The 27,541-nt window shown below is 49.7% G+C and overlaps 2 long non-coding RNA genes across 3 annotated transcripts; both read left to right on the plus strand.

Annotated features, from left to right (window-relative positions):
* Positions 1-5,042: 5,042 nt before the first annotated feature.
* On the plus strand, positions 5,043-11,928 carry LOC116739572. Of its 2 annotated transcripts, XR_004345638.1 has the most exons (4): positions 5,043-7,227; positions 7,800-7,978; positions 11,355-11,508; positions 11,794-11,928. It is a non-coding gene; the product is annotated as an uncharacterized LOC116739572 (long non-coding RNA). The 2 variants fall into 2 exon arrangements; XR_004345639.1 differs by lacking the exons at positions 11,355-11,508; positions 11,794-11,928 and adding an exon at positions 9,264-9,526.
* Positions 11,929-21,154: 9,226 nt separating this feature from the next.
* LOC116739573 lies at positions 21,155-25,195 on the plus strand. Its single transcript, XR_004345640.1, has 3 exons — positions 21,155-21,291; positions 21,831-21,975; positions 25,012-25,195. It is a non-coding gene; the product is annotated as an uncharacterized LOC116739573 (long non-coding RNA).
* The last annotated feature ends 2,346 nt before the right edge of the window (positions 25,196-27,541 follow it).

A 27,541-nucleotide genomic window follows, 5' to 3' on the forward strand; every position in this document is an offset into this window, starting at 1 on the left:
GTCATCATTTAAATTTCATAATTTAATAGAAAATAGAAAAATCAATTGAGGTGGAGTGCAGTTTTAAGTATGAAATGTAAAATAATAAAGCTATAAGAAGACTATAATCTTACAGCAAGCAGTTTTCTTAAGACCCAAAAAGCAGTTAATCATAAAATAAAACTTGTTAATTTGAGTATATTACATTAAAAAACTTCTGTTTCTCAGAAAGCCACCATTGAGAAAGTGAACAGGCAGACCACAGAGGGGAGAAGATATTTGCAACTCAAATACATGGCAGCAGAATCGAGTGTAGAAGAGGGCTTGGTAAACGTTTTTGGTGAGGGGCCAGATAGTATTAATATTTGGGGCTTTGGGCTTCCCTGGTGGTGCAGTTGTTGAGAGTCCGCCTGCCGATGCAGGGGACACGGGTTCGTGCCCCGGTCCGGGAAGATCCCACATGCCGCAGAGCGGCTGGGCCCGTGAGCCATGGCCGCTGAGCCTGCGCATCCGGAGCCTGTGGTCCGCAACGGGAGAGGCCACAACAGTGAGAGGCCCGCGTACCACCAAAAAAAAAAAATATATATATATATATATATATATATGGCTTTGTGGGCTACACAGTTTCACTCACGACTACTCAACTTTGCTGTCGTAGTGTGAAAGCCATAAATAAGACACAAACGAATGAACGTGGCTATGTCCCAATAAGACTTTATTCACAGATACTGGTGGAGGACAGGATTTGGCCAGCAGGCCATAGTTGCTGACCCCTGATCTACAATAAAAACACCTACAAATCTACAAGGAAAAAAAAATGGGCAAAAGACTTGGACGTCCACTTCATAAAAGAGGCTATCCACATGGCCAGTAAACATATGAAAAGGTATGTTAATTTTATTAATAATCTTGGAAAAGGTGGATTTAAAACCCTGTGTGGCACTACTGCCACCCTCTGAAATGGTTAAAATGAAAAGCATGAAAAAGCAAGATTTGGCAAGAATGTAACAGGAACTTGCTTACACTCCTGGTGGTATTGCCCATTGATAGAACCATTTTGGAAAGCTGGCACTTAGAGCAAACCTGTGTTTGTACCCTTTTAACAAACCCAAACCTAGCAGACATGCATGAATGTGTCCACTGTGCATGTATATGTCCACCAAGGGACATGTCCTAGAATTTCCATGACCTAAAACTTCAAAAATAACTCTGAAGGCACCTATGCAGTAGAACTTTGAACATCAGTGGTGTGTTTCCGCCACAGAACACACTAAGGCAAGGAGAATGAATGGGTAGTAAGCACAGACAACAGCAGCTCAATTTCACAAAGAATGTTAAATGAAGGAATCTAGACACAAAAGCAAACAGGTGAAGTATAAGAACAGGTAAAACTTGGCTATGCAGTTAGAAATCAGGATAGCGGTTAGCCTTGGCCAGGGCTGACAAGGAGCATTCATCTGGTGCTGGTAATAATTGGTTTCTAAATCTAGGTGCTGAATATCTGAGTGTTCTGTGCACTCAAGCTTTGTGTGTTTTTCTGCATGTATATTACACTTACATAAAATGTTGTTAACAATCACAAGTGTCTACCATTTTTGTCGCTAGCACTCTTGCCATATTTTTCTAGATGTATATGAGTATGCTGCGTAACAGGAATTAACTGGTAGCTTTTGCATAATTTTTGTGCAGGAAATACTCTTAGTTTTAATGGCAACTACTAAGATTTCCTACACTGACCGTAAAGCTTAGTATAAAGTATATTTTCAGTAAATATTTGAAAAGGTGACAGGGCCATTACATACGTTGTCATCCTACCGTTCTGCATATATAAACGCATCTGGCACATATAAATAGGTCTGGACTGCCTCTTCAATAAAGAACTGATGTGTGTAAACCTTTCATATTTTCTCAGGCGAATTGTTTTTTTACATTCCTGAATTTGGGATGCATCTTATAGCCATCACACTGTCACAGAGGTGAGCTTTCTTTGAGGTTAAGCATAACGGTGAGTTGGATTTGATAAAAAAATTTTTTAAGTTTTCAAGTTATCCTTTCAGCAAATTTAAAATAGGCAGTTAACAGCACAAATGTTAGTGAGTGAAGGATATAGTTAAGACCTTGCAGTATAAAATGTAAGAGCACTCAGCACGGGGAATGGGGGGTGCTGGCTGGGTTTATGGCACAACAGTGAGGAATTATGACATTTGATGGTGTGGACTATGTACTTAGTTGTTTTTTTACTATATATTTTAAACTTCATTTATTTTTATTTTTGGCTGTGTTGGGTCTTCGTTGCTGCGTGCAGGCTTTCTCTAGTTGCAGCGAGCGGGGGCTACTCTTCGTTGCGGTGCACAGGCTTCTCATTGCTGTGGCTTCTCTTGTTGCGGAGCACAGGCTCTAGGCGCACGGGCTTCAGTAGTTGTGGCACGTGGGCTCAGTAGTTGGGGCTTGTGGGCTCTAGAGCGCAGACTCAATAGTTGTGGCGTACGGGCTTAGTTACTCCGCGGCATGTGGGGTCTTCCCTGACCAGGGCTCGAGTCTGTGTCTCCTGCGTTGGCAGGTGGATTCTCAACCACTGCGCCACCAGGGAAGTCCCCCACCTAATCCCTGTAAAGAGGGGAAACGTGGCAATGACAGCGTCACAGTGTTCCCCAAATTAAGTTATATGAAGGCCACAAAGAAAAAAGTAACCCTCCCCAGTCGCCACAGTGGTAATTATAACAAAAAAAATAAATATTCTTTCACATTAAAGAAATCAACCCCCTTGTAGTTCCTGCCGGATTGGTGAACTGCCATTGAATGCAGACTTGTGAGCAAAGGGTATGGAGTGGAAACAGTGTCAGGAATCCTCCGAGGGAAGAAGGGACGGCTGTGCTCAGTGGAGGAAGATGTGGAGTCGGGACAGTGAAGAAACTGGTGCAAATAGCATGGCATCTGCCGAGCGCACCTTCACAAATGTTCTCTCCACACGTTAGCCCAGGGGAATCTGCCTGACTGATTGATCAGTGGGAGGGGAAAGCCAGCCCTGAACCCCCAATCCTGTGGGGGGAGTAGATGAAACAAATATAGGGTGTTGAGACCTGTGTCAGAAGAAGTTTGATATTTTAGTGATGATTTTAAAGAAGCGGAGTCCTTTTGTAGCAACGATGTCGGGGAGGGGTTGACAGGCTCAGGTGGTCCATCCCTGCTTGGCTGTGTTCCTGCTGAGGCAGCTGTGTCCTCCATAAACTCACACTGAGAAGCGGGACTAGGACCGGCCTATCCTCCAGTCAAAAGTGCAGGAACTCCCAGGAGAAAGTGAGTTCTGGCAAAAAAAAAAAACCCTGAGGACTTCAGCCACAGAAGAAAGACAAACAGAACCACCTGTGCTAAATAAATACCCTCAAAGAAAAAAGTGTATTGGTAAAGCGATGTGGAGGTAAACAGTTCAAAAGAAGGGAAATACTTAGTATCAACAATAAAAATTCAATATATTAGATGAGCCAGTGGTTAATGAGTGGGAGACACTGTGTAGCAAAGAGCTTTTGCAGAAGGCTTTAGAGAGAGTAAAGAAAATGTGATGTGAAAAGGTGAGAAGTAGAGATTTCAGCAAGACACCCACAAATGAAGGGGAGGAGCTACATGGAGGGAAGGGAGTGACCATTTTATATAAGTGAAAAACCCAATATGATGTCAAATTAAAAGAACAGTTGGAGCTCCAAACAGGAGAGATACTGAGATATCCATGTCATTAAAGTGAAATTTAAGAATATCAAAGATAAATTTTTGAAGGCTTCTCTAAAGAGGCAGTCACCCTAAAGATAACAAGCAGATGCCTCGTCTTCCATGTTTAGCCATGATGGAGGAACAGGAAACAGATTTACTCTCCTGGCTACATAACTGAAAAATTGGACAAAATAGATGAAACCATGGCTTTCTGACACTGGACATCAGGCAGGACAGTGATCCCTGAGAGAAGAGAAACAAAGTGGCCCCGAGGCCACAGTGCAGGGAAGAGAACCCGAAGCAGAGCTGGGTGGCCTCCCCGAGTTGAGAATTCAGGAAGGCTGAGGAGCTAGAAGTCAGGGCAGTGTGAACAGGAGAGAGCTGCGCAGGGCTCTGGGATCCTAACACTGGAGAACCCCAAAACTCCAAACACAAGGGCGTTGGGGGCTCCATTCTGGGGCAGGACTGCTCAACAAATAGAGGCGTGGCTCTGGTTTAGGTGCGTGGCCTGCTGTGATAGGGCGTGGCTTTGTCCTGGGGGGCAGGGCCTTTGTAGAGTGGTGGGGTGGGCGTAACAGTGGACAGGACGTGGCTCGGGCCAGGGGTGCGGTCAGCAGTGGAGCTTGGCTTGGGCTCAAAAAGGTGCAGCTGCCACTCCTCAGGCGAGAACTGTTTGGATCTAAGAGTCCTTGGGGGGCCAGAGGCCAGTGACCGGAAGACACGGCAGGCCTGTGGGCAGGCCTGCGGGCAGGTGAAGAGTGACAGACCTGTGTGTGAGGCACCGGGCACGTGGAAGGGGGAGGGGATAGAGAGGGGAGTACAGGGGCGAGGGTGGGGCTGGAGGGGACAAAGGGCGGGGCCCCTGACCACCCACAGCTCGCACCCTCCCAGCTGCCCTGCCTGCCTGGCCACGTGGTGCCCGCTGCTGCTGCTCCCGGGCGCCCCTGTCCCCACCGCCACTGCCGCTCCCATCCCAGACGCCAAAGCCCAGGACAGCCTGCAGAGCCTCCAGCAAGGTTGAAGCAGCCTCTTGTTGGGGGCTGGGGAGAGGAGGACGGAGAAGAGGGGCAGAGGCACACAGCAAGAGAGGAAGCCAGAGGGACACCAGGAAGGGAGAGACAGAGATATAGGGAGGGGGCCCGAGGGACAGAGACAGGGAGATACAGCAGAACAGACGAGGGGCAGGAATAAGGAGATAATGGGACAGAAAAGAGATGGGACAGAGGGGCAGGGACAGATAAGAACGGGACAGGATTGGGTTGGGGTGGACTGGTTCAGCCCTGTGGGTCAGAAGATGGAGGGGGAGGGGGTCGAGGGGATATGGGGACAGGTCTGGAGGGGCATCCGAGACCCACACACCACCTGCTCCAAGCCCTGGGGGGACCTGCCCTGGGGCTCAGTGCCTCTCCAGGAACTGCACAGCACAGAGGACCAGGGCGCACCCTTCCAGCAACACCTGGAGCCAACTTGTTCTTCCCCAGGTACCCAAGCTGGAGGAAACAGCGCTGCGGGCAGCTGCAAGGCACATCACTCACTTCCGCTGTCCTCCCGCGGTATGAGGTGGCTGCCACAGCAGTGCAGACCCGGAGCCTGGGAGGCAGGCCTGTGGCTCTGTGAGGAGCATCCCGGGCTACAGGCGGGGCGACCTGGAGCCTCCCCAACCCCAAATAACACCCACCCAAGACCCACTTCTTGTCCCTTCCCAGGCTCAGGAGCAGGGGCTGGGGGTGGGCAGGGGACAGACGTGTACCCTCACCAGACCCCACCCCCAGCTCCATTTAGTAATAAGTTTCTTTCTTACAGCCAGCCATGGAGTTTCCTTTTCGGGCCGGTCTCCAATGTGTAGCCGTCTAAAACAACTTCTTTACTTTTACCTAATCCCTTTTGGAATTTCCTGAGGCAGGAACTGGGCTCTGTTGCCTGAGGCTTACCAGAGAAGAGTGGCTCACATTTGATTCTCAAATACATTTTGTTGTGGAGAATGGAGGTCACATAGCTGCGTCCCCTGGGTGCTGTCTGGAGGGACACGCTCCCTGATGCTGCAGCCCCAGGCTCACCTTGAAAGTCGCCTAAAATGATGATCATATGGGACTGTTTAAAAATGCTGAGTCCTTATAAGTGTCCTAGTGCTGAAGATTGAAGATGACACACATAGATGGGTGTTGGGCGGCACAAATATTGAATAATATCCCCCAAATTGAGAAGAAACTTTAAGACCGAAGACAAAGCAGGCAACCCCATAGAGTACAATTATGAAGTTCGTTGTGGGTAACTTACCTACAGGCAGGATCAGGCAGACGAGTATCCGGAGGCATTTGCAGCTAAACTCTGTGCTGCTGAAAGGAGTACAGGGGGATTCACAGGGGCCAAAGCTAAAATGAGAATCTGACAACCAAGGGAGATACACGGTGGCACTGACGGGAAATGGGGTTTTTTCCCCCCTTGGGATCTCATGACCATTAACCATCTGTGCCAGCAAAAGGCATTCTTCCAGTTTTCATATCAGATGAAGGCAAGGGTAAATATGGAGCTTACCTGGCGGGGGTGCATTCCTTGTGAGTGGGCTAAAGCTCAGGCCAGGGACGGGGTTGCGGGGGGACTGCGGGCCCGAGATGGAGCTGACAGCGTGGTGTCAGCGTGATTCTGATGTACGGTGGGTCATCACGAAGGAGGACACTTGCTAAGATTAAGTTTTGAGGTTAAAGAAATGACAGATTCCTCGTCAGCTCTGTCCTGTGTTCTGGGGTCCGACGTCGGGCGCAGGCCGTGGGGCCGTCTGGACAGCACAGGCACGTCCAGCTGTGCGGCGGCTCTGAGGGTCCCAACCATTGTCTGGAGAGGTCCCTACTCCATCCAAGCCAGAGGAGATGGCCCACCGTGACATCTGTCTTCAGGTGGTGGGGCAGGATGGGTGCATGGGCATCAAGAAAAGGGGCAGGGGGCAGAGCTGGAGGCCAGAGAGGGAGGACGTGCAGACAGCCGGGCTGGCATAAAAAGGCAAGATGGGTGGGCGTGACTGGTAATTATAAACTGGCTCACGAGGGTAGGGGTGCGGCTGGTGGGGGTGTGGGTGCACCAGGGGCCTGGAGTGAGCATGCCTAACAAAGATATTGGGCCCAAATGGTGCAGGGAAGCCTCCAGAAGGTGTGATGGTTGCCCTGCCCCTGTCTTCAAAACACAGCGTGACTCAGGTTGTCTCTGGGACCCCAGGCTGACAGAACCATCCAATCAAATGGCAGCTCCTTCTGCCGGCAGAATGCCCAGCCAGTAACCGCAGGTCCTGGTATTGGGACTCCTTATATCTTTGGGGCATGTGCCCCAAATCTCCAGACAGACGAGGGGGTCCAGCGGCTGGTCCATCCTCTGTGCCTGGACTTTGTGCTACTCCACTGCCCGCAGCGCCTGCCTCTGTCCTCGCCTCAGCCCATCAGGAAAGGAATAAAGTGAGACATCATTCCAGAGTCAAGAAGAAGATATGAAAATTCTGTGCCAATACATTTGATAAAATGCACAGCTTTCTGGAAAACACAACTTACTGAAACTGTAAGTTTAAAAAAGTTTTAAATTTGTAAAAATTTACAAATTTCATCTGTATTTTAAAATTTTCCCACCAAGAAATCGAAAGGCTCAGATGACCTCATTAGTAAATCCTTCTGAACACTTTAGTAAAATATTAATGGCAATTTTATACAAATTCCAGAGAATAGGAAACCTGTGTTTGGAAGCCAGAATAGCCTTGTTGCAAACCCCAAGAACTAAATTTTGAGAAAGGAACAATTTTCAGTCCAATATCTTTCATGAACATAGATGAAAAGATCTTAAACGAGATATTAGCCAAATGAATCACTGTCTAAGGCAGATAATTGTGAGAACGATGGCTTAATCACATAGAAAACCTCAGCCCCAGGTTGCCGGGCACAGAGCTGTTCTGGTGAGTATACAACAGAGTAGGATCCAGCAACTGAAGGCAGAATGTCACATGGTGTAGAATTCAGGGCTGAGTCAGTTCAGTTAGGCATCATGTTTAATTCAGGGAAAAACGAGATTCAGATGAAATATTAATTTTGCACGGGTAAGGAAGAGGCAGATCCACGACAGATACTCTTTTCTTCTAGTCTGGCTTTAATCTGCTGCAAGACTCAGATTTGCTGACAAGTGCACCTCAAAAGCTTCATTTGTGGTTGGAGGCACCAGCCCTGAGGACCTCATCCAGCGTGGAGCCTGGGGGGAAGGAATCCACAAGCCACTCCCCACAGAGGCCAGGCCACGGGTGTCCCTCCAGAGGGAGAAGCAGGTACTACTGTCGACTGCTGATGGATGACAGATTTGCAATCCCTTCTTCCTGGATGATGAGTTCTAGAACCTGCTTGGTGTGTGTGTGTGTGTGTGTGTGTGTGTGTGTGTGTGCGCGCGCGCGCGCGTGTGCGTGCGTGTGTGCGCGCTCTCAAGAGGAAGGGGAGGTACTTCCCTGGTGGCACAGTGGTTAAGAATCGGCCTGCCAATGCAGAGGACACGGGTTCGAGCCCTGGTCCGAGAAGATCCCACATGCCGCGGAGCAACTAAGCCTGTGCACCACAACTACTGAGCCTGTGTGCCATAACTACTGAGCCCGTGTGCCACAACTACTGAAGCCCGCGCGCCTAGAGCCCGTGCTCCGCAACAAGAGAAGCCACCGCAATGAGAAGCCCATGCACTGCAACGAAGAGTAGCCCCTGCTCGCCGCAACTGGAGACAGCCTGCACGCAGCAACAAAGACCCAACACAGCCAAAAGTTAATTAATTAAAAAAAAAAAAAAGAGTAAGGGGAAGCAGGTTTGGGGTTTGGTCAGGAGTGGGGAAACTGCTTTCTGTGGGTGGAGGTGGTACCCGAGGCTGGTAAAGCTGAGGGGCAGCGAGGCAGTGGTGTGATGTTGAGTGTCAACAACTGGCTCTCTGAGTGAACGGAACCCCGACTGGTAGTGTTTGCCAATTTTCACAGTGTAAATAATCCTACTCTGGCTGATCTAAAGATACCACTGTGATGTGTACCTTCTGCTTCTCAGAAAAGACAACTCCCTCTTCCCCCTGAGCTCACTGTTGCACACAATCAATGACTTTCAGGTCAGTGGCCTGCAGCTCTTCAGTGTAGTTGTGGCTTCGGCTATCTACGCCTTTTTTCACTAAGGTGGTACTATATGCTATCCATAATTTCCATTCACCATATTTGGGATGCATGATGCCCAGTTATCTGAAGAGGACATGCCAAGTGTTCTATTGTTTTGGGGTTGTTTTTTTTTTTTGCAGTACGCGGGCCTCTCACTGTTGTGGCCTCTCCCGTTGCGGAGCACAGGCTCCGGATGCGCAGGCTCAGCGGCCATGGCTCACGGGCCCAGCTGCTCCGCGGCATGTAGGATCTTCCTGGACCAGGGCAAGAACCCGTGTCCCCTGCATCGGCAGGCGGACTCTCAACCACTGCGCCACCAGGGAAGCCCCTGTTCTATTGTTTTATTTCCGAAAATGGGTTTCACCGCTGGGATATAAATTGGGATCTGGAAAAATCTTATGCTATTGGCAACATTTGTCTCTCCTCGTGTTTCCAGAAAGGGATTTTCACGCCTCTGAGGAAGTACAGAAGGTCTCTCTACCCCCTTCGCCCCCTGCTCACCTGGACTCACAGTATGTGAGTTTGGAGGAGGCGCTGAGTACGCTGAGCAGACCCCACCTGGTCTCTCCGGGGCAACCTGTCCTTAGGGTCCTTCTTTCCTTCACAGAAGACACCTGTGGCTTTCCAGTTCACCTGTGGCTGGCAGGTGCAAAGTATTGGGCAACCCACATTGCCCCTGATCTAGATCATTCCTCCAATTCAGAGTTATTCTTAATAAGGCTGATATTTTCACGTCTGTGTGTCTGACTCCTGTGTGTGTCTCTCAGTGAATTACAAACTTCGGATGGGAGGAGAGCAGTGTGAACTGCCCTTTCAGAAGCCCCCAAATCTGTAGTTCTATTCATTTCCTGCGTAAGTAAGTGTATATGTCAGCTTGGGTATCTTTGCTCTTTTTACTTCATCCCACCACCTCCAGAGAATGGTGCCCAAACTACAATCATTTGCATGCAGAATCTGCAGGATGCAGCATCTAACCTTCCCCCAGACCTACCAACCAGCCTGGGACAGGCGTATCTCCACTCGGCCTGAAAACCTGCAACACGGAATTTATTATTTTTTAAAAAGGCTTAAACCCCAAGGATAAAGGGAACATAAAAAGAGTTGAAAGCAGGAACTTCTCTGGTGGTCCAGTGGTTGACTCCATGCTTCCACTGCAGGGGGCGCAGGTTTGGTCCCTGGTTGGGGAACAAGGATCCCACGTGCCTCTCCCTTCGGCCGGGGGCGGGGTCGGGGGGGTGGGGAGAGAGTTGAAAGCAGAAGAGAGGGGTCCACACCATGTTAGAAGAGCAAGGATGTGCTGACGGGCGTTGCCTGAGCCGAGCGAACAGGACGGGAGCACAAGTTCCTGCAGCAGAGGAGAGGGCTCGGGTTGGGGGACCTAGGGACCTAGTGGGGGGGGGATGAGGAGTGAGGCTGATAACAGGAGGGCTGGATAAAGTGAGTGGAGAGCAGTGAGACGTCAGGACCCCCTCAAACCCTGCCCGGACACTCGCCCCAGCCTGAGATGGAAGAGAAAGGGGCTCTGCGCTTGGAGGTGGTGGCACAGGTGAAGGACTCGAGTGAAGACAGGGCCTTCACGGGAGAGCCGCACGCCCAACAGTGAGACCACGACCGCCCCCTTCCACGGCTCGGCTCCTGAGCGGAGAGCACCCTCGCGCGTCGCGCCCGGCAGGAGAGCGCAGGATTCTCCGTGGACAAACCGGCCCACGCGGGGAAGCCGGCTGCAGTGGGAGCGCCGCGTCCCTGGGGAACGTGCGGGCAGCCCTTCCCTCTGGCGGCAGCGCTCGGAACTGCACCGCCAACTCGCGTTCTTTCCTCCCGGAACTGTTGCGCCCCCGCGGGGGCCGCTGTGTGTGGGGACCTGGGGACACCCCCAGTCGTGAGCGCCCTGTGGGCTACCAGGCTAATGAGGAGACAGACAACACTTTGATGGAAAACAATTACTGCTGTGAAGGGAGCAAGGGTCTCAGGGAGGTGATAAGGGAGGGACCGGCTGAAGACCAGGGACGTTTGATGTGGTTTGAAGGATGGCCTCTGGGTTCCGGAGGCTGACCTTTGTCCCCAGGGCTACCCAGGCTGGGGAGCAGAGGTTTTCGCCGGGCTCCCCATTCTGGTCTCCTCCTCCTCCTCGTCCCAGGCTGTGAGTGCTGGGCTGTGGGCCCCCTGGTGTTGGGGCCTCTGGGCTGCCGCTGCCCGGGGCCTGGGTTCGTCTTCCTCAGAAAGGTTTGAGGGGTTGAGGTCTGGATCCCCGGCTCTGAGCGCTTGGGTCTCGACCAGGGGTTCTGAGCTCGGGTTCCCTCGGGCTGAGCCCCGGGGGCAGGTATGGATGGAAGGTGGCGGCTCGGGGGATGCTGGGACCAGCAGGCGCGGTCTGCGTGGCAGGAGCCGTGGGTGGGGCAGCCAGTTCATTCGCACGACGACCTCGCCCTCCCGTGTAGAGCCTGGCCTGTGCCTGCAAATTCTGGGGGGAGGGGCAGGGCCCCTTGAAGCCACACGAGGGCCACCCACAAGGGTTCTTCCTCCTCAGGACCTGCCCCCGGGATCCCTGGTTTTACTCACCCACCCGAGTTGGTCCCCAACGAGAGTCCTTCTGCCCGGTGTCCTATGGAGCCAAGAAAAGGAGACTAACGTTCCGTTCAGAAGCACAGAAAAGCTTTATTCTTTGATCAAAGAATGGAGAGGTGTGAGCTCGGGGTCTAGGGTACCTGCCCTCGCCCAGAAGCCGAAAGGCCAGGGTAGGGGCTGCTTTGTAGGATTCTTGCAGTGGCGGGATGCGGGGAGGGGGGGTCGCAGCTGTGCTGCTCACGGCTCCAGATTGCACTCTTTTACACTGGGAACTCTGGTCTGAAGTGCCAGGTGCCAGGCCTCTGCCCGCGGCACCCTGTGAGCAAGTGAAACTAGACTAAGCACAGAGAGGGGAAAAAAAACCTTTATTTTATTACCCAGATTCTATTTTCATTTCCCAGGAATTGTTAATGGGCTTTTGTTGGTGACACTTGTGATGCCGACCCGGGTCCTTGGACCCTTTAATCAACAGAAATTTTTAAGAGGCCGGAAGAGGAATTCCGGCAAAGCTTTCTTGGGATTCGCGCTGCAGCACGAGGGAGTGAAAACAAGTAACCGGGGCCCTCACGTGCTCTCCAAGGAGGGTGGGCGGGCTCCTGAAATGGGACGAGGGTGGGGGAGGATCGGTGGGTCTGCCGGGGAGGCGGCGGCTTAGGTGGGCTGCCCACCCCCTTGGTGGTGCAGGGAACATGCCCCACTTTTGCTCCAGGCACCTCAGAAGTGGCAGCTGGTTTGTGGCCTTTTTGTATCTCATTGTTCCTAATTTGCCCCATCTGCGCATGCCTGCAGTTATTTTTAGACCCTTTTAGTTTCTTTGTATTCTGTTGCTTGAGGAGACCCTTTGTCCAGGTGCCAGCCCTGCAGCAGAGGGTCCCAGCCTAGCTCCCTTGAGTCTGGGGAAAGCAGGAGCTGAGTTAAGGGTCTTGGGGAGAGTGTTTTCTTTACCCAACGCACAGCAAGTCAAACAGTGAGGAGTGAGGTGCACAGCAAAGAAAACGTTTGTTTATTCAGGAGGCCACCAGGTGAGAACAGGAGAACAAATCTCAACCCGCCTCCCTGAAGGGGAGGGGCTCAGGATATTTAGGGAATAAAGGTGCCACGTGGGGAGTCACCTGGGGAAAGGTGATTGGAGATAAGAAAACTGTGAGGTAACTGTAATTCTGCGCAGGTTAAGCTAAGCTACAGGCTTCTTCATGGAAAGAGAAGGGCGGCTCCAGCACGTTCTGAGGGTGGAGTTCTCCACCCTCTGACGTCAGGAGGCCACACATCAGCTGCTCGCGCATGCCCACGTGGGGGGGGGGTCAGTAGTCTCAACCAGTCTTAAACGGCTCAAGCTCGAGCTAGACACTGCCGACTTCAAGTGCCTGAGAAACAACTTGGGCAAACATCTTATTGTTTAGGCCACTTGGAGGACATGCAAGTTTTTTTGTAGCAACAGTTAAAGCAAGCTTGATGCTGACGTCAGTACAGTTCATTATTTATTAAGCAAGTTATAGCTTAATGGATCTGATGACTGCCCTCAGTTTCAAAAGGAGTGGACCCTCTTCTCACTGATGCCATGGACCAGCCCTAAGACAGACGGAGATGGAGGTGAGAGTTCCAGACTCAGGACCTGTGTCCAGGAGACCCCTGTGTCACCCCCAGGTCAGTCTGCCCTGGAGAGAATTCTAGAGCCCCTGGAAAGGATGGACTGGGCTTGGGGCTCAGGATAGTGGCGGTGGCCCTCTGGGAAGCGTGGGGGAGAATTGGGAGCCCAAGGAGGCCCCTCCAGCTGGAGAACATTCACAGTTCGGGAGTAAAGCAGGCTCACCCCATCCAGCCCTGACTCTGGAGAAGCAGGGTAAGGTCCGGTGTTGGAGGATGGGTGTGAAATGGAGGACAGTGCAGGCACAGACACCTGGCTCGCGTCCTCCCCCAACATAGTCTCTGCTGAGATGTGACTGCTCCCTTCTCAAATGCGGGGTCTCCATTTCCCCATCTGAAAAATAGGAACAGGAGTAGCACCTCCCACAGAGGGGGCTCCCCATTCCCTTGGGCTGCTATGTTTGTTTCATAAAGTTTTTTTTTTTAATTATTTATTTATTTATGGCTGTGTTGGGTCTTCGTTGCTGCACGCAGGCTTTCTCTAGTTGTGTTGAGTGGAGGCTACTCTTCATTGCAGTGCACGGGCCTCTCGTTGCGGTGGCTTCTCTTGTTGCGGAGCACGGGCTCTAGGCGCACGGGCTACAGTAGTTGTGGCTCACGGGCTCTAGAGCGCAGGCTCAGTAGTTGTGGCGCGCGGGCTTAGTTGCTCCGCCGCATGTGGGATCTTCCCGGACCAGGGCTCGAACCCGTGCCCCCTGCATTGGCAGGCAGATTCTTAACCACTGCGGCACCAGGGAAGTCCCGGGCTGCTATGTTTGATAGGAGCGTGGAGCCTGGGCATGTGAAGAAGGGGTGTGCTAACCAACTTTTATAGATGTTATCATAGATGATTTGGCATCTTCTGATCACGGGGCCAAACTACTGGCCAAAGGTGTTTTGTGATTTGGCTCTTGTGGGCATACAGGGCACGATGTGTCTCTGGTTTGGGGGAGCGGGGGACGTTGAGTAATGAACCCTATTAATAAATTTCCAGAGCCTTCCTTGGGGGCTTCCTGAGGACCCCTGGAGGAGGTGCCTCCAATCTGCCACGCCCCACCCCACGAATAGCGCAGAGCCCCACCCTCTGGCGGCAAAGTGTGGAGTTGCATTTTCCCAGCATCTCTCCACCTTGACCCATTTGGCAAAAGCCCTTGCTCTGTCCTCCGGGCTGGGAGGACTGTGCTCCCTCTCTAATCTAATGAAGTCTCTGACCGAAAGGGCTCCACCAGGCAAATGTGAAATTTGAGAGGCCAGTTTGTAGGGACAAGTACCACGTTTCATTCCAGAAAGTTACAGCCCCACCAGCTGTGTGTGAGAAACCCCACTGGCCCACTCTAGATTTAGAAACTTAAAAAATTTTTTGCCAACATTTTTGCAAAAGCAAAATATTTTAATTTTTTTGACTTATTGAATCAAGGGTGAATTTGAGGGAATGAGCACTTACAGAATGGAAAAATAAGGACCTCTGAAAATCTTTTATAAAAGCAACAGAAACACTGGCAAAAATTGTCAAAATCTATCAATAGTCTTCCAGAACTTTGGAATTTAGCCAAAGGCTTGCAACAATTTGGAGGTTTTTTTTCCAAGAAAATGGCTGAATATCTATGAGAACAGTGAACTTTGGGGCACTTTAACTTGCACTATTTCCATCCCCCTCTCCCCAGCTTCGTGGCGGCCTTGAAAACTGATGGCCACAGAAACACAGTAGCTGTGAAAACCAGCAGCCTGGTTGCCACCGGAGGGAACCAAATGGGTTTGAAGCTCCCGAAAAGCCTCATCCCTAGAACATTGTCAGTATTTGACCTGTATGGCGAAGCCCTAGAAAGCTCCATTCACAGGAATTGTCTTTATTTGCCCTGATTAAGAGCTCACTCTGAGAGTAAAGGTCTATCCCCTGGGCATTTGTCAAAAACAATCAGTGGCCATTGATTAACATTATAGCTATCTGAGGTGATATCAGTTAGGGTAAACGAGGCTGGCCACAAAACTTACAAGGAAAATTTCGGGAATGAGAAGCCTGTGTGGGGCTTTGAAAGGATCTGATGTATTTTCCCAGGGATCTAGAAGATCATGCCCGTGCATAGGACTGTACATATGCCCAGGAAAATCCCTAGACAGCTTTAATCGCTCACATCTGGCTGGCCTTGAGCTGCTGAGCAAATAGGGAGTGCCGGCGAAGGCAGAGCTGTGGACTGCTGGGGCATTGAAGTGGTCCTAACACACAGGGGCCCCTTGGTAAAGCCTGGGAGACTTATTGGTTTAAGGCATGTAAGGAAACCTCTGTCCCATCATTAACTGAAAGCTAAAATAACTGAGCAGAGACTTCACACAAAAAGAATACAGACTTTAGAGACTTCCCGGGCAGTCCAGTGGTTAGAACTCTGAGCTTCCAAGGCAGGGGGTGTGGGTTCAATCCCTGGTCAGGGAACTAAGATCCTACATGCCATGTGGCACAACAGTTTGGAGTCTTTTTTTTTTTTTTTGGCGGTACGCGGGCCTCTCACCATTGTGGCCTCTCCTGTTGCGGAGCACAGGCTCTGGACGCGCAGGCTCAGCGGCCGTGGCTCACGGGCCCAGCCGCTCCACGGCATGTGGGAGCTTCCTGGACCAGGGCACGAACCCGTGTCCCCTGCATCGGCAGATGGACTCTCAACCACTGCACCACCAGGGTAGCCCAACAGTTTGGAGTTTTCTGTTTTTTGGTTTTCTTAAAGAAAATGGGAATACAGATTTTATAGAATTAGTCAAAGAAAATCAGCAAATAACAAACAGCACAACAACAAAGGACAAAAACAAACTGAGGAGGGAAAAGGGAATCTGATTACTAGAGGTGTATATTATTTAAAACGTTCAGTTTTATGAAAAAAGAGCGGGGGGGGGGGAGACATGCAAAGAAACAGAAAAGTGTGGCTCATACACAGAAAATAAAAAAGCAGTTCATGGAAACTGGTCCCAAGAAAGCCCAGATGTTGGATTTTCTAGACAAAGAGTTTAAATAAGCCATTAAAAATATGTTCAAATAAGGAAATTACAAAACCTGTGTTGATGGGCTCATAAGATGTAATTTGTATGACAAAAATAGCACAAAGGAGGGGCAGGTGTATTGTAGGAGTGTTTTTGTGTACTGTCGAATTAGGTTGGTAGTAATTCAAGCTAGACTGTTTTAAATTAAGATTTTTTTTAAAAATTATTTATTTTTGGCAGTGTTGGGTCTCTTGCTGTGCACGGCCTTTCTCTAGTTGGAGCGAGCGGGGACTACTCTTTGTTGTGGTGCTCAGGCTTCTCACTGTGGTGGCTTCTCTTTGTTGCGGAGTGCAGGCTCTAGGTGCACAGGCTTCAATAGTTGTGGCACTCGGGCTCAGTAGTTGTGGCTCGCGGGCTCTAGAGCGCAGGCTCAGTAGTTGTGGTGCACGGGCTTAGTTGCTCCGTGGCATGTGGGATCTTCTCGGACTAGGGATCAAACCTGTGTCCCCTGCGTTGGCAGGCAGATTCTTAACTGCTGCACCACCAGGGAAGTCCCTAAATTAAGATGTTATTTGTAAGTTACAAATGGTCCCTGACGTACTATGGTTTGACTTACAATTTTCTGATTTTACGATGGTGTGAAATCAATACACGTTCAGCAGAATTTTGAATTTTGATCTTTTCCCAGGGTAGCAACATGTAGCATGAGACTGGGCAGTGGTGGCGAGCCACAGCTCCGGTCAGCCACACAATTGCAGTCATGATGGTAAGCAACCAATATACACTTACAACCATTCTGGACACATACAACCCTTCTGTTTTTCACTTTCAGAATAGTATTCAATCAATTACATGAGATATTCAGCACTTTATTATAAAAGAGGCTTTGTGTTAGATGATTTTGCCCAACTGTAGGCTAATGTAAGTGTTCTGAGCCCGTTTAAGGTAGGCTAGACTAAGCTATGATGTTCAGTAGGTTGGGTGTATTAAACACATTTTCGACTTGCAATAATTTCAATTTAGGATGGGTTTATCAGGAGTAACCCCGTCAAAAAACATCTGTATAACTCAATAGCATTTTGAGTGCCATATGTATCACTGTACTGCAACATTTTTTAAAAAAACAGCTCAGGATATAGTCGTGTTTCCTATTTCCCAAGCGGCTCCAGGGACCTAGTCCTGTTTCCTATACCGCTGGTGGCTCCGGGGATGTGGTCATGCTTACTATATCCCAGTGGCTCCTGTGATGTAGATCCAGTCTGTAAAACAAGAAAAGTGTATTTTAAATACTTTTAAGACTTAGTGGAGCAAAGATTATTTTGTTATTGATTTAGGTGTCAAAGTATTGTGTTTATTATGTAATGACACCATGGCTGTGCTAAATACAATATCATCGACATTACTGGACTAAACACTCATTGCAGTGTTCCCAATTCACAGGAAGCATAAGTAAGAAAAATTAGAAAATTTTAAAGAGAATAACTTAGCACCAGAATTTCTTCACAAAAATAAAAAGTGAAAATGAGGCTGCAGCTAAACTAAGTTTCTGAGTGGCTTCCTTCTCCAAGCAAGGAAAACCACTTACTAATGGTGAGTGAATTAAATCCTAACAGGCAGCTGAAAAAATATGTACAGAGAAAACAAACACGTTCTAAAACTTCATTTTTTTGGCCTTTGAAAAATTGAGGACATTGATAGCAACATCAATAGTCAATTTTAAAACAAGTGATTTTGAGTGATTTTCCTTGTCTTTTGATGAGTGACAGTTGTTGCTAATATTGCTCAGTTATTGATTTGTTTGAAAAGTCAGTGCCACGTTTGAAATGATTGAAGAATTAGCCTCTATGAATAGCAAGGAGCAACTGCAGGTTAGAATATTTTCAAAGAACATGAAGTTCAGAAGAGCCAATGAAGTTCACAGTTGACACTACTGTTTTATAACATATGATAGGTTGAAATATTTTTCAAAAAGTACCTGCTGATAAATAATGCAATTAATAACCGTAGACTTTAATTGGATTATTTGTTTGCTTGTTTTTGATATCGAGTTGTATGAGCTGTCAGTATATTTTGGAAAGTAACTTTTTTTTTTTTTCTGGTACGCGGGCCTCTCACCGTTGTGGCCTTTCCCGTTGCGGAGCACAGGCTCCAGACGTGCAGGCTCAGCGGCCATGGCTCACGGGCGTAGCCGCTCCGACGCATGTGGGATCTTCCCAGACCGGGGCACGAACCCGTGTCCCCTGCATCGGCAGGCGGACTCTCAACCACTGCACCACCAGGGAAGCCCGGAAAGTAACTTCTTGATGGTTGTATCTTTTGTAGATATTTTCTCCCAGTCCATGGGTTGTCTTTTCATTTTGTTTATGATGTCCTTTACTGTGCAAAAGCTTTTAAGTTTGATTGTGTCCCATTTGTTGATTTTTGTTTTTATTTCTTTTGTCTTGGGAGACTTGCTACAATTTATGTCAGAGACTGTTTTGCCTATGTTCTCCTCTAGAAGTTTTATCGTGTCATGTCTTATTTTTAGGTCTTTAAACCATTTTGAGTTTATTTTTGTATATGGTGTGAGGGAGTATTCCGACTTCATTGATTTACGTGAGGCTGTCCAGCTTTCCCAATACCACTTGCTGAGGAGAGTGTCTTTCCTCTATTGTATATTCTTACCTCTTTTGTTGAAGATTAATTGACCATAGATGTGTGGGTTCATTTCTGGGCTCTCTAGTCTGTTCCATTGATCTATATGTCTGTTTTATGTCAATACCATGCTGTTTTCATTACTGTAGTCTTGTAGTACTGTCTGAAGTCTGGGAGGGTTATGCCTCCAGCTTTGTTCTTTTTCCTCAAGGTTGCTTTGGAAATTCTGAGTCTTTTGTGGTTCCATATAAATTTTAGGAATATTTGTTCTAGTTCTGTGAAAAATGTAATGGGTATTTTGATAGCGATTGCATTAAATCTGTAGATTGCTTTCAGTAGTATGGCCATTTAACAAGAATTAATTAATATTAATTCTTTCAATTCAAGAGATATCTTTCCATTTGTTTGAATCATCTTTAATTTCCTTTATTAATTTTTTATAGTTCTCAGCATATAAATCTTTTACCTCCTTGGTCAGGTTTATTCCTAGGTGTTCTTTGATGCAATTTTAAATGGGATTGTTTTTTACTTTCTCTTTCTGAGATCTCATTGTTAGTATCAAGAAATGCAACAGATTTCTGTGTAATAATCTTGTATCCTGCTACCTTGTGAATTCATTTATTGGTTCTAATAGTTTTTGTGTGGAGTCTTTAGGGTTTTCTATATAGAGTATCATGTCATCTTCATAAAATGGCAATTTTACCTCTTCCCTTCGAGCTCGGATACCTTTTATTTCTTTTTCTTTTCTGATTGTTGTGGCTAAGACTTCCAATACAATGTTGAATAGAAGTGGTAAGAGAGGATATCCTTGTATTGTTCCAGAATTTAGTGGGAAGGCTTTCAGCTTTTCACTGTTGAGTATTTATTGGCTACGGGTTTGACTTATATTTTCACAAGCTTTGTACATTTGTCAGGCTAAGCCTTTTTCTGCTCTACAAATATTTTTGCCAACATCAATTGCAACACATCTTAGAAGATTTACTGCAGGTAATGAATTCTTTCAGCTTTTTTACATCCATAAATTTTTTAAAATTTGTCATCTTTTTTGCAAGGTATTTTCACTGGGTACAGATTTTTGGGTGTGTGCTTTAAAGATGTTGCTCCACTGTCTTCAGCCTTGCATTGTTTATGACAAGAAGTTGGCTGTCACTCCTGTATTTATTACTCTGTGTATCATTTTATTTAGATATTTTTATATTTTATTTTTGTCACTGATTTAAAGCTGTTTCATTGTTTTCTTCATATTTCTTGTGCTTGGGGTTTGTTGAGCTTCTTGGATCTGTGGATTTAATTTTTATTACATTTCAAATTTTATTTAATTCTTTTCTTTTTCTTTTCATTTTGGATAGTTTCTATGGCAATATCTTCAAGTTCACGAGTCTCTTCTGCATTGTTTAATCTACTGTTAATCCCATCCAGTGTATTTGTTACTAGGACATGGTTGTTTTCTCCTATACAAGTTTCATTTTTCATCTTTTTTTATATATGCCATGTTCCTCCTAAACATGTCCTATCTTTCCTCTAGCTTCATGAACATATGGAATACAGTTACAATAACTGTTGTAATGTCCTTGTCTACTAAATCTATCATCTGTGTTGTTTCTGGATTGGTTCTGATTGATTTTTCACCTCATCATGGATCATATTTTCCTGCTTCTTTGCATACCAGGTAATTTTTTATTGCAGGTAAGGTGTTACAGGAAGATAGCTTGTCCTTATTCTCCACAGCTAAACTCTCAAGTTCCTCTGGTGAACCTACAAACCACTGAAATTGTTTTCTCTGATACCACTCATCAATCCATCTAAAGACAGATTGTTCTGACTTCCTCGCTAATTTACAGCTAATCAGTGTACCTGAAAAACAAAAGTGCAAACAAGAATCACCGTTCCAAGACTGTCTGTAGCATTTATTATTTCCTTTCTCTCTCTCTTTTTTTTTCAGGCCATGCCATCTGGCTTGCAGGATCTTAGTTTCCTGACCAAGGATCAAACCCAGACCCCCAGTGGTGGAAGCTCAGAGTCCTAACCACTGGACCACTAGGGAATTCCCCGTTCTCTCTCTTTTATTAAAATTTTGGTAGGTTTTTGTTAGTCACTTAGAAGTCAACCCATGGTTTTGGTCTCCGTCGTACACAAGTAAACAGCGTGCAGATAGTTAACTGTTTGTCTTTAAGTTTTTCTTTGATGTCAGACACAAAAGAATATGTACTTTAGAGTTCAAAGACAAGCAAAACTAATATAACGTGCTAAAAAACAGAATACTGTTTTCCTTTAGGGAAGAGGGAGGGCAGTGGTAGAAAGGGGAATGAGGAGGGTTCTTGGAATTCTGGTAATGTTCTATTTGATCACTTTGTAAAAATTCACTCAACTCTACCATTATTTTTTTATTATTTTTTTGCAGTACGCGGGCCTTTCACTGTTGTGGCCTCTCCCGTTGCGGAGCACGGCCTCCGGACGCGCAGGCTCAGCGGCCGTGGCTCACGGGCCCAGCCGCTCCACGGCATGTGGGATCTTCCCGGACCAGGGCACGAACCCGTGTCCCCTGCATCGGTAGGCGGACTCTCAACCACTGCGCCACCAGGGAAGCCCTGTCCAGCACTTTTGATGCTGAATATGTGATGATGATGGTGGTGATGGTGATGTGAGGATGAGGATGTTTACCCCCACCAACTACACCGGTCAGTCCTTGCTGAGATCTTCAGTCTCCTGGCCACCCCTTGGCTCAAACTTTGGGGAAACGTGGAGAGAGCAGGAACTTTCCTCTCTTCTCTCCAGGGAGCTGTCTCCCAACCTGCATTGTGCTGTTCATTCCCCCAGGTTGAAGTTTACCCCCAGCTCTTGCTGCAGACTGTCTCCTTATCACCTGAGAGCAGTGGCTTCCTATCCCTGTTGCCCAGAAGTTTCAGAATCTCCCAGGATATCCCAGTTCAGGGTCCCAAGTTCCCCTCTAGCCCCCAGCCTTCTGAAACCATCAAGTTCCTTAGGTACCACAGTGTGGGGAGAAGATTACTAATGAGGCCGTGGGGCCTTGGATCCCGCCTGACCCTTAAGTGGGCCCTGGGAAACCTATTAAGTGACCCTTTTCTTACTGAGAGTCCCTGGGAACAGAAGCTGGAAGGTGATGGGAGAAGAGGGGGAATGAGGTGGTGGAGTCCGTGGGCTTCCACAGACTACGCTTCTACGGTCTACACTGCTACTTTATTATTTTTATTCACAGAGAAGCTGGTGTTTGATCTCTGCCTTGAAGAATTAGTAGACTTCCAGGTGGGGAAAGGACATTCTGACGTGGAGAAGGATGCGTGAGGTCAGGGAGAAAGGAGTGACCGGGGCACATGCAGGTTGCTCTGCGACTTGCCAGTAAGGTGAGGGTGAGGCCAGAGGGTAAGCTGGGTCCATGTTGTGATGGTTGGAACTTGCACTTCTTCCAACCAGAATTCAAGGCACCTTCTCCTCCACCCAGACTGGATCTCTCCCTTCTCAGGAGTCATTGCTAAGACTCTGTTCCCTCCAGGATCAGAGGGTGGGTAAATGCACCCAGCCAACCAAGGAGCTAAGGATTGAATTCAGCTGGAATTGGGGGTCTGGATGTCTCCTCTAAATGAATCTCCACATTCTGGTCTCCTTTCTCCTGGGACGCCATAGAAGATGGCGCCTTGTGGGTGTGGGTAGCGGGGGCTGAGTGCAGAGCTCGTGCTAGAATTCACCAACTCAAATCCACGTTTGCAGTAGAGAGGAAACCTGGGAGGAGGGAGTCTGAGGTCCAGAAGGTTCGGGGGACGTAGGAGATTCTCTGTCTCTCTTTGTCTCTGTCTCTCTCCGTCCCTCCCTCTGTTTCTCTCTGTTTCTCTCTGTGTGTGTGTCTGTGTCTATCTCTGACTCTCTCCATCTTTCCCTCTCTCTCTTTCTGTCTCTCCGTCAGCCCAGAGCCTGGTGAACCACCTGGGCTGGGGACGCTGCCGAGCAACAGGTGTCTTCACCGCCAACCCATCTGCCGCCTCAGCAGGTGCGGCCCTTTCCGTTTCTGGTCGTGTGTCTCATTCTGTTCCTGCCTCTTTGCCTCTGAGTCTGCTGATTCCTCTCTCTTCAGTCCCTTTCTGTTTCCCCTCATTTTGGGGTGGGGGGGACCGACAGGTGAGAGAGACCCAGAGAAGAGCAGGCTCCCTCACTTAAGAGCACAGACTTCGGAACCAGCCAGATCTGGGGACAAACCCTGATTCAGGGGGATGCTGGGTGACGCCTTCCGCGGGTCAGTCTCTCCAAGTCTTGGCTTCCTCACCTGTAAATGAACCGTGATGATGACGCATACAACTCCATAGTGGGATCTCAAAGATTAAATAACACTGTGCAGGCAGAGGACTGGGGACACGCCTGCCACTCGTGAGGACTTGACAGATAGCAGTGATAGCGGCCCCGCAGTGTTGGTTTCGATGCGGTTCCTTGGCTCCCATCGGTGCGTAGAGGGAATGGTGTGGAGGCCTGTGGGGCAGTGCCGGTGAAGAGCGAGAGGCAGAGGCAGCGTCTCTGGACCACTTTCCAGGAGCCGGTGGTGGGAGAGCCGGGGCGAGGGGCTGGGGAAGAGAGGCACAGGCGCCAGCTTGCCGGCGTTCTGGGTCTTGGAATCAGAGCAGACGGGAGAGGTGCTGCTGACCTGTGGCAAGTGCCGCTGCGCTGGTCCACACATGGCCTCTCCTCGCTCCACTGCTTACTCGATCTCTCCAGGTGACTGTCCATCCAGGGCAGAAGGTACCAAATACACAGGCAGCAGGAAACAAGCGAAAGGACTAAGCATGTCTTGATATTTTGGTATTTTTTCATTCAGTAACACCTCCTATAGCAGGGGGTGCTGGGCCAGACACCTGCCCCACATTATTTCTCTCCATCATTAAAACCATCCTCTGGGGTCAGGGAGGCTGCCGATGCTCTCAAAGGTTAAAAACTCTCTCCGAGCTCTCTCCGCTGGCCAGTGAAAGAGCTGAGACGAGAAGCCAGGTGTGTGCCTCTGAGCCAGCCTGGCTGCAAGAGGACGGAGGAACTAGACCGTTGTATCTTGGGGTGCTCTTGGGAGCCACAGAGAAAAGAGGTGACTCGGGCAGGATCACAGACAGGACCAGAAACCAAACCTCCTTACCCAGCCCCCCAACGTCCCTGTATCTGAGCACTGCCCCCCAAAATTGAATGATGAGGCAGCACTCATCCAAAAATGCACTGTGCGCGCGTGTGAAAATAGACGCACAAACCCACGGGTGTAGCTAGAAAGGGCTGTGCTGATGTGCGCTGGCCTGAGGCCCTTCTAGGATCCGTAAATCGCCATCTGTTTCCTTTACTGATTGTAAATTAAACTGACCCCTTGCAGCTTCCTTATGGACTCCTAAAACATCAGAATATCCTTTGGAATGGCTTAGCTTGGGAGTAAAAGCATAAGCACAAGCACAGCTTTTGATAGAATCACAAAACGTCAGAACTGGAAGAAACTTTCAAGGTCACCTGGCCCAACTCTCTTACGTTACAGCTAAGGAAACAGGCAGGGGTGCCTCGTGACCGGCTAGGGGATGGTCAAGGGTTTCGTGGTTCACGGCGCAGCGGCTGTTGGTGCGTATTCTATGAGATGACCTCAGCGCAGGAGGAGAGGAACCATCGGTTAACTATGAAGGGAAAGTTCGAGGGATGCTGGAATGTCCGCATCAGCATCGGCCTGATCCGGCAGTTTGACGTGTGTCGATGGATGTCCGCTCTGTTGTTACGCGTGTAAGTGCCTTGAAACGGTGATTGGCCCCAGCCGGATAGGGCTCCTTAGGAAAGGTCAGCTTGCATTAGCTTTCGAAGGAGTGACATTTTAAGGATCAGAGTGTACAGAGAGAGAGAAGAATGTGTCTCTTGTTGAGTGAATTAAGGGGATGGCAGGACAGTTGACCTTTGATGGCTGGATGGCGAGATGAACGTGATTCCAGTAGGGTGTTTTTTGGGGGGACATTGACCCTGAGGATGGTTGACTGCGTGTACCCCATCTGAGACTGACGGCAATGTGGAGTTTAAATGGCCAGGAGCATCTTAGGAAAGGAGCCCACAGAAGTTGGGGCAGTTGGCTGTTGTGAAGGGGCCGGGCCTCTGAGGTTCCAGGGCCAGAAACCCAGGTTAGGGACGTAATAGGGACACTGAGAGGAGGCATATATGTGGGAGAAATGAGGATTGAGTAACTCCTTCACTTACAGTCATTCTGTGAACGACAAGCGCAACTCAAATCTTTGGTTCCAGGAGGCTGAAGTTAGTGGTGTTGCCGTAATAACCATGGAATGAGAGGATGACACGAAGCCTGCCTGGGGGACAGGAGTCTTTCCCCGGGATGTGGGTGGCTTGTAAGTTCCGCCTTGGAGGAAGAACAGAATTTCCCATTTTTTTAGGTAGATAACGCCTGGGACTCCTGGGGATCAGACCAGCAGGATGTGAAGCTGGGCGTCGTGCTGTGCTGATGACTTTGGACTTAAGCCTGAAGGTAAGGAAGGGAGAGTTAAGCAAAGAATTGGTATCCATCCTTTGGAAGGGCTGTTCCCGTTGGTGGTATGAAAAAGTGTTTGGACGGAAGCAGCTGGGAGCAGGAGGCCGGGTAGGATCCGCTGTGCTCATTCAGGAAAGAGAAGGCAGGAGTCGTGGGAGAAACGAGCCTCTGGAGGCTGTAGGTGTGCCCAGCAGGACGTGGTGCCCTGTTGTACTTGAAGGAGCAGGAGAGGGAACTCACCTGCCAGGCCTTCCTGGTTTCCAATTTTGGCACTAGGCAAGCTCCTCCCTCAGAAGGAGGGAGTGGAAAGAACGGATTTAGTTCAAGACTGGTTGGATTGGAAGTGTTGGCGGAAATGCAGCTAAGAGAAGGGAGTGGGTCGTGAGAGAGATGTAGGGCATAAGTCACGGAAGAGGGTGCTATCATTCAGGAAGGTGGCTGCTCGTCATAACGTGGAGGGGGTGGGCCATCTTCCCTGGTCATTTTTTTTCCCTGTAACTGAGCCCAAGAGGCACAGGCCCCGGAGTACCGTGGGTTTGTCCTGAATCCAGCCAAGAGGAAGAAATGGCAAGTAAATACGACAGGAAGCAAAGGCCGGGGTAGGTAAGAGAGGAGCACACGAGTCTATCTGCAAAGAGCTGGGAGCTGTGATCTCCCCGAGGGGTGCCAAGTGCAGGGGAAGGAGGCGGGGCCTCTGTGAGCCAGAGATGCTAATGCTATTCTGGGTTGGCCGGCAGAAATGGGGACCCCTTCAGCCCTCTTCCGGAGTTCAGCCCCCCGCCCCACCGTTGTCATCACTATAGGCTGGAACCCGGGAGGCCGGGCTCCTTGGTGCCGCCGGTGTGAAGGCTGGCCAGAACTTCAGGGCGGTGGACAGGCGTGACGGAGACACCTGGGTCCCTGGGATGCACGGGGCACAGGAGGCTGGAAGGGAGAGTGGACAGTGGCTCCGAACATCTCAGTTCCCTGAAAGATGTTGGGCTGCAGGAGATGAGGAGTAGAAAATACTGGACTGGGGAGAAAGCGCTGAAGCCCTGGGAAGGGTGGCGGGAGGGGAAGCTACGGGTGGGCCAGGGAAGGCTGGGCGCAGGGCTCCGGGCCAAGGAGAGGCAGAGGCCCTGACGCTCCTCTCCAGGCTGTGCGTCCATCCTCCCCCAGGCCCCGACACGAGCCACTGGCCCACGTCAAACTGGACCGCCCCACAGGAGTTTGTAATCCTGGGTTTCTCCGGGCAGCCCCTGGGGCCCCGGGTGCTGCCCTTTGCCCTCCACCTGCCCCTCTGTTTGCCACGCTGGCAGGAAGCCTGCTGATCCAGGGGCTGGCCGTGGTGGACGCCGCCCTGCACCCACCACGTACTTCTTCCTGGGGGACCTGTCTGCCGAGGAGGCGGCCTACGCGCCAGTGCTGACTCCGCGCGTGCTGGCCGGCCTCCTGCCGCCTGGGGGCCGCCCAGGTGGGCCTCTTTGTGGCTCCGGCTGCCTGCTGCTGGGCCACTACCCGGCTGTCTGCCGCCCTCAGCTCACAACTGCGGGGCTCTGCTGGTGCCTTCTCGCCGCCTGCTGCATTGGGGGCTCTCTCCTGGCCTTGGGCCTCACCACGGCCATCTTCCAACTGCCCTTCCGCCATGGGGGCTTAGTCAACCACGTCTTCCGTGACCTCCCAGCCGTGTTGGTGTTGGCCTGCGGGAACCGGGACCTGCAGGAGCACGTCCTGCTGGTGGCCTGCGTGCTGCTGGCGGTGCTGCCTCTGGCCCTGATCCTTTCTCCTACGCCAGGACGGTGCTGGTCATCCTGGGGCGTTGCTGGGGCTGCGGGCCGCCGCAAGGCCTTCAACACGGTGGCGTCCCATCTCACGGTGGCCTGGCCATGCTCCACGACGGCTGCGCCACGGCCGTGTACGCCAGGCCACCGAGCAGCCACTCCCTGGAGGAGGACAGGCTGGTCTCATTCATCTACATCAACCTCACTTCCCCACTCTACCCGGCCATCTACATGCTGCGGAACCAGGACATGCAGGGGGCACTGCAGCGGGTGGTCGGCCCCAGGACACCAGGCGCCATCCACCGGGCTGATGTCACCAAATGCTGGATGCCAGGTGGAGCCTGTTCTGAAATCTCTCCACCACCCCTGGATGGAAACCTCACATTCCAGAACCATCTGTGACTCCCCGAAGCCTACTGGATACAACCTAGGTGCAGCAGACAAGGACTCCAAAATCAGACTCCAGCCTGCTGCTGCTGCATCTAGTGACTTTTTTTTTTTTTTTTTTGATGTGGACCGTTTTTAAAGTCTGTATTGAGTTTGTTACAGCATTGCTTCTGTTTTATGTTTTTGGTTTTTTGGCCGTGAGCTATGTGGGATCTTAGATCCCCGACCAGGGATCGAACCCACACCCCCTGCACTGGAAGGTGAAGTCTTAACCACTGGACCACAAGG

This window comes from Phocoena sinus, chromosome 15, assembly GCF_008692025.1.
Source record: "Phocoena sinus isolate mPhoSin1 chromosome 15, mPhoSin1.pri, whole genome shotgun sequence".
Lineage (NCBI taxonomy): Eukaryota > Metazoa > Chordata > Mammalia > Artiodactyla > Phocoenidae > Phocoena > Phocoena sinus.